The 10,250-nt window shown below is 37.7% G+C and overlaps 1 protein-coding gene across 3 annotated transcripts in view; it reads left to right on the forward strand.

Moving 5' to 3' along the window:
- Positions 1-9,555, forward strand: part of LOC127794267 (transcription initiation factor TFIID subunit 12b-like) — an 89,018-nt gene extending 79,463 nt beyond the window's left edge. For 2 of the 3 annotated variants that reach the window (XM_052325233.1, XM_052325237.1), the window contains one exon: positions 8,819-9,548. The gene's annotated coding sequence lies outside the window, so the exon portion shown is untranslated. Of the gene's footprint in view, positions 1-8,818 lie in introns of all 3 variants that reach the window. The other variant, XM_052325232.1, reaches the window with a different exon arrangement.
- The last annotated feature ends 695 nt before the right edge of the window (positions 9,556-10,250 follow it).

The raw sequence follows: 10,250 nt of genomic DNA on the forward strand, positions 1-10,250 counted from the left end.
CATCCGTAACCAGAAGGAAGCAGAGTTCCTCATGTTAAAACAAGGTAGCTTGACCTTGATTGAATACGAAAGGAAGTTTGATGAGCTATCACGTTTTGCCCCAGCCTTAGTGGATACAGAACAAAAGCGGGCAAGGCGCTTTGAACAAGGGTTGAGAGATGATTTACGACAGGCAGTCGTAACTTTTGAGTTAGGCACGTATCATGAGGTGCTAGCTAAGGCCCAACTGGTGAACTTTAGAGAAAGCTCCAGCAGCAATAGCAAGCTATCACAGTCTGGACCACTAGAAAAACGTAAGTGGGAGGATAAAGGTAAAGGAAAGCAGGATTATTCGAAGAAGAATAAAGGAGGCGGTCCAACATCAGGGTATTATCAACTGAACCCAGTGTGTGGCAAATGTATACCACCTGTAACATCCCACATCGAGCGATAGGAAGAACCGGAACAACTTACCCTGATAGGCCTACACAAACTTCCCAGGGGGGTCACCCATCCCTGGATTACCCTAGGCCAAGCACGCTTAACTTGGGAGTTCTTTGCCAACATTCAGCCCAAAAGGTATCCAGCTGGTGTTGTTTCCTTTCTTACACTATCCTCGATATATACTAACTTCTCTGGGCTCTCGGGGTATTACATTCTCCCCCCTTTAAGCATATGACGTCCTCGTCATGCGACCTTACAATCGGTCCCAGATCTCCCCCCGATGCATGGCCGATGTGGGATTCGCCTAAGGTGCCTACACGCACCCCCCCTCAGGGACTCAGCCTCCTCACTGAGGTTTGCCCCACCACCGCGCTCAGAGGCTCGGGGGTCGGCTCTGATACCACCTGTGACACCCGTAACTTACTTACATGCTTAATGATAATAATATTCATATAAAAATGTCTGGAGCTTAAAACCAAAATCATACTTCCTTTAAATCAAATAAAATTCCAAGACATACTTTATGGCATACATATAGGAAAAGATTGAAAGGAAAGCAAGATCGCTACGGGGCAAGCAGCGTAGTTCAAAAATTTTGAACCTTACCCCGATCCCGGCGATTGGATCAACGTCGAAATCAAATCATTCACAAACAAATAAATAAATCTAACCTTTAGATTATCGAGTCGTTCGCGGATTCGAGCCGTCCAAGCGTCCGGCCTCTAACTCGTGATACGCGGCACACGTCCGTTGGCAAGGAGAGCGGAATAGGAGTGCTAGCTCCTTCTCCTTTGCGCGGCTTGTGTATGGACGGTAAAAGAACACCCACGTTTCAAATCGATGCCAAAAGAAACGGGGAAGAGTGAACGACAATGCATTTTTCAACTCTTGAAAAACGACACCAAAAATCACCACTATAATGGGCAACCTATAAAAGGATATTTATAATGAAATATCCTAGGGTTTCTAAAACCCTAATGGATTGGGCTAGCCCATTAATTCTAATTTAATTAGAATCATAAGTGGGCTTATTCTAGTCCAACTAGAAATATAATTAAATGGCCCAATCCTTTTATAGGTTAAATAAAATATTATGGCCCAAATCTAATTCAAGCCCAAATATATTTTATTTAATATTTGGCCCAAATCTAATTTGGTCCAAATATAATATTTAATATTTGGCCCAAATCTAATTTAGTCCAAATATAATATTTATTTTAATATTTGGCCCAAATCCAATTTAGTCCAAATATAATATTTAATTTAATATTTGGCCCAAATCTAATTTAGTCCAAATATTAACTTAAGCCCAAAAATATTTTATTTCCTATTTGCCAATCCAACAAATAGAAAATCATTAAATTAGAAACTCCTTCCTAATTTAATCAAATGCCATTTTTAGGAAACTCTTTCCATTACGACGACTCCTCGTCATATCGACGTCATTACGTCTATCTGTTCTTTTTCCGTGAGAACCTACGACGGCACAACTTCTTGCCGAAGTGTCCCACTTAACCATACGTCCACTCTCCTGGTTTAAGCCAGGGACCGTGCCTATTGCGTATGACTCATTAGGCTTCCGAATATGTTGGCAATGTGTCGGTACGAACACATAAGACAAGATTGGCCTCTAGCAAGGCGTCATGCCTACCCAATTATTCAGAAGGATTCATAATCCGCAAATAACCTTTCACGAGCATGGTTACCGTGTAATACGATCCTCTCGTCAATGCATCTTATGTGATCTCAAGTATGGCGATGTGTTGCTTGATAATGATCACATGAGTTTTCTTCGGTCTTTCGGATATCTTCACTTAATAGAAAGTGAATCAATAACTCCTTATTGATTTCTTTCACCATGGCCATGGATTTAAAGTGAATATCCACCGAAGGCGCCTTAGATACATCATCCTCTATCGAGGGATAGACGAGTCCCATCTTGGCTATGCACCCATCTCCATAAGCCTCATGATATACCCAACGATCGCCCACGTGCAGCCTTTGTCTAGGCCCATCGAAACAATGTCAAAGCATACCAGTCTTCTTATGAGATGACCGTGACAACCTCAGGTCCAAGGATTAGTTACACCCATCTCGTATGAGAATTTCATCAACATATAACCAAAATGGATTCTCATGGCGAGTCATGTCCAGTGACACGTTCTCCAACATTGGTCACCTATGTACTTGTCTAGGCATCCCCATGCCTATGGGTGTGAGACCCCCATTGCTATCACATAGCAAAAACATAGCACATACAAGTCTTACCGCAATTGTCAATGTCCATTCTTGACATTGCTACGACTTGGGACGTTTAATGATGTCTATAAACTGTGATGCATCATCTCACATCTTTATAGATTATTCACAGTATACATCATATGGACTTCTATCTAGTTTCATTCGGTTATTACAATAATAACAAGAAACTAATAGAATGACTTCTTGTGAATTTGAATAACTCTTTATTCAAATAATAACATGATTACAATTGTCAGTGTACAACATGCCCAATCTTATTGGGTCTAGAGCACCTACACTAACAAAGATCAGAGTTCAACCCTATAAAACATTGTTTCAAAAGGAAACTAAACTTAAATTCTTGAAAATCTTTTTTAAACAAGCCACCACGCTCCACGTCCATGTCCTGGTCTCCTCATTCATGCTTACCTGGGGGAGGGGGAAACATAAGGGGGGTGAGATTATGCAAATCTCAGTAAGTGCAAGAGAACCATCATATGTATTTAAACAAGTCATGATATAACATAACATATCGTATGGAGACACAAGAGGTTCCACCAACTTGCAGGGGTAAGAACCCTCGTGCGTAGCGCTACCGAGCTCCGGTCCCGAAACTTGCGTGAACATAACATAACATGAGGGACCACATAACATAGTTCATGGTCATGCTTAAACATCATAAATAGTTCATAATGTACTTACCTTAACTTGGTTTGATGAGATTTGAATGCTGAAGGCTTCACCTTTACAAAAAGCTCGAAGCACTCCCATCTAGCACGAATTTATCCCAACTTAGAATGAGGAAACTCTTGGCCATGAGCCCTATTTATAAGCTTGGAAACTTGGTCACCAAGTAAGTCACAATCATTTCAAATCTTTTCTAAATCTTTCAAGGTATTCTAATCATTTCAAATCTTCTAAAATATTCTCTAATCATTCCAAATCTTCTAAGATATTCTGCAATCATTCTTATCAAATCTTATCTGAATCAAATCTTATTCAAATAAGATCTTATCAAATCTTATCCAAATCAAATCAAATCTTATCCTTAAAGTCATCATGAGGCTTAATCTTTATCTCTAAAGTCATCATGAACACTTATCTTATCTCTAAAATCATCATGAGCCTTCATCTTATCTCTAATATCATCATGAGGCTTCATCCTTATCTCTAATATCATCATGAGACTTCATCCTTATCTTTAAAATCATTTATGAGGCTTTTCTTGAATCTCCCAAATGCCCTTAGGAAAAAGGTTTCAAGAATTACACTTTGGCCCAAACTTTTCAGGTAATTACACTTAGACCCTTCTCAACTTGGTCCCTAGGCCAATTTTTAATTGCATTTTAGTCCCCGAAGAAAGGACTAATTACGCTAATACCCCTAGTTTTTAGGTAAATTACACTTTTACCCGAACCTCAATATTTACGATTTTGCCACTGGCTTAAAAACTGAACCTTTGTCTCAAGGCTTCTATAATCCCTTGAAAGGACATATTTCCCAAGTATTAGAAGCTAAAATAAAATCCCAAGTATTACATTATATTTTAGTTTAAAAATCTTGGGCGTTACATCTTCACCTTTACTTCTTCTTCTTTCATCTCTTTCTCTCATTCTCTCATTTTCTCTTCTTGATCTTCGAAGATCCAAGAAGGGTGAGGGTATAAGCTATAGAGCTTTTGCTTCTTCATTTTAGCGGCTTTGTTTTGTTGCTTTTTGTTGCTTTGCTCTTCTGTTTAGTTCACATGGTTGTGTTTCTCTCATTCGTAGCAGCCTTCCAAGCAAGAATCGAGGGGTAAATCATCTAAGGCTAGTTCCTAATCCTTTTTTCAATTCAGGATCATTGGTTCTTTCAGTTCTTTGGGGTGTTGTTCTTGAAACCCCATTTCCAAATAATATAACATCCATTTCCCGAGCTACACTAATCCCTGGGCAACCTAGAAGAGAGAGCATTGTGAGTTAAGAAAAGATTCGACAACCATCGACAAACATATGATATATCTATACATCATGTGTAAGCCACCGAACCCAAAAATATACATAGAAAACTTTAGGGGTTACAAACCCAATTCTAGGTTAGGTTACATGTTACAAGACCTTTGATTTGATAAAACCTATACAATCTTTAGCCACAAATTTCCCCAAGACCTTTGATTTGAGAGTAGACTCGCACACACATCTTACTACCCATCCATCCCGCTTGACCCCTTGCCAGCTATTTCTTTACTTTACCTGGAATGGTGAAGAGTACAAGGTGAGCTACAAAACTTAGCAAGTATAAGAACTAGGAGGGAAAAACATGGTACATAGTAATGTGACAGAGGTAAGATGAGTGGTATCTGAAGCATCTAGATGTGGATGATAGATTACAACACATGTACCACACACCTATCCATGATAATAATGTCATGCATAGCACACAAGAAAGCCGGTAAACACATAACTGGCCAACGACCTCACATAATAATATAAAATGCATCAAAATACATATCGACTTGTAACTGATACCTATAACTAAAGAATCTGTTATAATTTGTGGACCATAGGTCCTATCTCATATACTCGGTTATAGCCATACATATATATAATCTCGCCCAAGGTCGTTACCTTTGGGCACCGCCCCTTAGTCGTCACTGCATGAGCGTAACTCTAGTCAGGCTAGTGCCTACTAGTTTTTGGAGATATATCCTGGTGGTATACAACCACAGCGCACATAACCATCTCTGATCTTACCAGTGCATATGCAACACGTAGGATGATTACATACAAATGCACGTGATATAGTGGCAATATGTTATGCTCGTGTCCACTCATGTTACATGGTGATAATATTCATGCTAGTCCATGTCCTTGATGCACAATTACCACACTATCAAAACATGTCATGACATGGAGTAACATTCTCAGTTGCAATTATTCTCATCTCATTATCATGGATATCACAGTTATTGAATAGCACCAGAAGTAGGGAAATTTCATGCTCAACTCCCAGGACCATGAAAAGTAAGAGAAAATATCATTAGGCGTGCAAGGTAGTAACGGGGCTCAAACCATACATGCCATGGTTGGGAGTAATATTTGAATTTTAAAATTATTTCATTTTCATGTTGTGTCCATCAATGACAGTAAATAACACTGAGGGTATGGAAGGCTTTACCCTTAGGCTTCAAGAGTAAATCATAGTAAATTGGTTAATATTTGAAACGTTGGTAGGGCAAGGGGAAGGGACAAGCTTCCCATGCAAAATCTTAATAAATTCACCATTCCTTAAGAAAATGGGGGAAGAACAAGCCCCACATGGCTATCAAAATGTTCCTCAAGTTGTAATCCATTAATCCATAAGAATCAACATTATACAACTCACACCCCTGTTTATGTAGTAGCTTTTGTTTACTTCCCCTATATTTAACCTCAACAACACCCTTAAGTTCTTAAACCACTCTCACGGTTCTCCTCTCGCCACCCCCAAGTGCATATATCAAAATTCTATCCAAAGTTTCCAGAACCCAATACCACGTTTATAGTGAATTATAATTCAAAAGATAGGAAGGAAGGAAGAGAACTTGCTTTCTTAAGCTTCCTATGACGCTCAATAGTAGCTAGAAGCCCCTTGGATGGTGATATTCGACTTGGGGTTAGAGAGGAGGAGGGGGTTTGTAAAGAAGAAGGAACTTTCGAGAGAAGTTTTAGGTTGCTCGATTGATACGTTGGTATTTTTTCCCAAAATTTATCTCTTTTATATTTTTTTCAAAAGTGATACTTATCCATCCGATTATTTTCATAATTTCTCTAAAATCTCCTTCTTATGTCATAATTCTAGAATTTTCTACGCCTTTCCAGAGTTAACGATGACTTAGAATGTATATATATATGTATTGCTGAGAGGGACATCTGAATGTGTTATGAGGCATTTGAATGTCAAGGAGTCAAAATTCAAAAGATACGAGAGTCATTCGAATGTATCTTAGGCAATTCGGATGTCTCTCTTAAAGATATGGGGTTCCATGCAAAGACATTCGGATGGGATGGCTCATTTTCGAATGAATTAGAGAGAAATTTCAAGTTATGAGAGTGACATTCGAATGATGCAATGGGGCATTCGAATGAATTTTAAATAGTTGGGTGAATTGTTGAAGAAATTGGAAGGTCATTCGAATGTAACAGTGGCGTCATACGGATGAATTTCTCAATTTTTGCTTGGCTCATTCGAATGAGAGGCTAGTCGAATGTGAGGGTTTAATTTACAAAATCAGATTCTGGACACCTCCGACACCCATTCGAACTTTGGGAATAACTCTCGCGTCCGAACTTCGATTGAGGTGATTCAAGATGATATGGAACGAAAAGAGAAAGATCTACAACTTTCATGTTTTGAGTTTTGAGAGATTCGAACTGAATCATGGTCGAAATTGGGTTTCAAAGACAATACGCACACAGGAACATAGGCCATTTGAATTGCTTAGCCCCCCCATTCGAATGCTCCACACCCTATTCGAATGGCTCCCTATAGCATTCGAATCCCTTCACTAAAATTCACAAAAATCATCCAAATAATGCCTAAGACTCACGCATCTGAATACCTAAGCTCTCATTTGAATATCCTAGCTTAGATTCGGATATCTAAGCTACAATTTTCACATACATTCAGTTACAATACCAAAAATATAGCTTAGTCAAGCTTACACACTTAACCCTTATTCAACACTTAGAAAATTATCACCAAAACTATATTTTAAACATCAAGGCTAACCAACTCAATCCTCTAGACATGACACAAGAGTATCTAAATTCGGATCATTATAAGTCCTCCCACCCTTAAAAGAATTTGGTTCCCCAAATTTGGGTTCGGTAATTTGAAAAGCTAGGGGGTATATATTTTATCTTGCTATCTTTTTTTTACCATAGAATCCATTCAAAAATGTTATCATGCTGAACATATAAATCCACTTGTCGATTTTGAGCAACACTACTTTCCTTATTCCTTCCACAATTTGCTATATCATCCCACGTTCGTGGAGGTGAGCATGAAAAATCATTTAATGTAAATATTTCCTTATACCAAAATACCTTGAGAACCAAAACATCACTATGCTCCTCAACACTTTTTCCTTTCCGATGCAGAATGCAATTAAGAACCTCTTCATAGGACAAGTTTTCTTTTAGCTCTAAAGGCTAAAAGTCAATCACATGCTAAGGAGTTGGAACATATTTTTGAAGCATATAAACATAAAATACATTATGCACGTTAAATAACTAAGGAGGCAAAGTTCGTCAATTCACTAAAGGCCCAACACATTCTAAGATCTCCAAAGGACATGTACAACGTGGGATGAGCTTTCCTGAAACTCTAAATCTTGCTTCTGATGATCTATATACCTCTTCTATCTGTCCTAAGCTGCTTGTAAGGCGTCCCCAAAACACTTCATGTCAAAATCTTTGAGTAGTACCACGTAGGCTTTATTGCCAACATCGATTTGATGATGTAAATTTCAACTCCAATCATCAAATTAACAACCCCAAAATATCAAGGCACGAATAATTTCAATTTCCATATTAGGGGATTAGACTCCACCTGCTACGTATCTCATTAACCTGATTGTCCCCCCTTAAGAATTCGGTGCTAATTGGACCATATCATTACCTTTAGTGTATTTGACCTTCTTAAAAACATTACTGATGCTTGTCCTTACGAAATTATGATCCTTTACTATCATGAAGGGAAACTTATTTTGCCTCAATATCTTGTTTGTGTCATGAAACCCATTCAAATATGAATTTAAGCTGATTCCTTAATTCATCATTCGCTTGTTGCCTTACTAAAAATAGAAGATTCTTACATTCCCCTGTCATGAATTATCCCCAAATTTTATCATTAATTTATTTTTGGGTTTTGCCCGACTTTAGAGTGTGGCACTTCAATATTCGATCTTCTACAATCCTTGTAAGATATCTATAATCTTCAGATCAAATATCATGTTACTACTCAGAATAAACTATCCCCTTATCCAAATTAAATTCGTACCATTTCCCAAGTCCGTTCCACGACATATCATTCATAATCACTGACGAAATGCCATATTTTACTCCTTTAGTGTTTAGTATTTTATATTTATTTGGTGTCTAAATGTACTCATTATTCTTATATTTTGATTTAGGAAGCAAAAGGAGGCATTAAATGAAAAACGAAGTTAATTCTGTAATTTTGGACAGTTTCAACACTGCGCCTTAATTTGGGCATAGCTCTCTCATACGAGCTCGGATTGAGATGATTCAAGATGCTACGGAAATCCAAGAAAACAATCTACAACTTTCATATTTTGTGATTTTAGATATTCTGTCTACATCAAGGTCGAAATCGGGGTTAAAGTTGCTGTAATTGCACAATTGGAAGAGAAATTAATGAAGAATGGGCCATGCGCATGCTTTATGTATTAATTATGAAGGCCCAATTGGAAAGCAGCATCCACGAGAACTTAAAGTCCAAGAAGCAACTGAATATATCATGGGGAAATTGGGGTCCACATATTTATTATATTATAAAGTGGAAAGATTAATTGGAAGTAGGAAATTGAAGCCCAAAAGGAAGGTGCGTGCACTTGAAGTCCAATTGCAACTGATGTGGGGCCCATGGAGCAAATAGAGTTAGGGTCATGCGCATATGCTATTATATAGTCACGAAGGCTTAATGAAACAGGGGAGATTGGACGGAGGTAGCAAGGAGGCGTGCAGGAACCATGCACAGGAGGTGCACGAAAGTTCTCTTTCCCTTTTATTTTCATTATTTTCTTTTGAGTTTTAATCAATGGCCATGTGTGGCTAAGTTTTTGTACTTGGTTTAAGAAAACGGAAGCCTCAAAATCAATAAATCTGTGAGATTTAATTTGTTTTTATCATTCAATTTATGCTTTGAATATCGGATGTTCTTCTATATATATCTTTATGATTGTTTCATTTAATTATTAGGAGGCCTACTAGTTTATTATTCGTTGCAATCTATTGCTAAGTTAGATATCAAATTCGTAATTGTTTGATCCCTCTAATTTGTGAAGCAACTAAGATTTAATGATTTGCTGCGTCAGAAATTATTAGATCTTAGGAAGAACTCTCGACTAAATTAAATGCAACCACTTGTGCTTGTGTTGTTTAGTTTCATCGATCTCTCTAACTCGTAAGGCTGCTATTAGATTTAACCTTCAGCACTTGTCTTGGGTTATTTAATAGTTGGGGTTGATTAGATCGCTTGTTTTCTAATTAACTATGACTAAGGAGAGATAGAAAAATAATTTTAAAGATGAATATTTAGAGTGTGAATTGATATATATTTGTATCGATGATCAGTTGTAAGATTCCGATGGTGAATGTTGACTTAGACCAAGATTTGTTCTTTTAATTGATTTTGATATTTTAATTTGATTGATTAGTTGTTATTCTTAAAATTGATTTTGTTATGCTCAAACCCCCCATCAGTGTTCACATAGCATAAAATTGGGCTAGATACTCTCCGTGGGAACGATCCTTACTCGCATTACTACATATATTTTTAGGAGTATAGGTTTTATTTTTGGTTGCCTGCGACAGCACACCAAA

This window comes from Diospyros lotus, chromosome 2 (genome assembly GCF_014633365.1).
Source record: "Diospyros lotus cultivar Yz01 chromosome 2, ASM1463336v1, whole genome shotgun sequence".
Lineage (NCBI taxonomy): Eukaryota > Viridiplantae > Streptophyta > Magnoliopsida > Ericales > Ebenaceae > Diospyros > Diospyros lotus.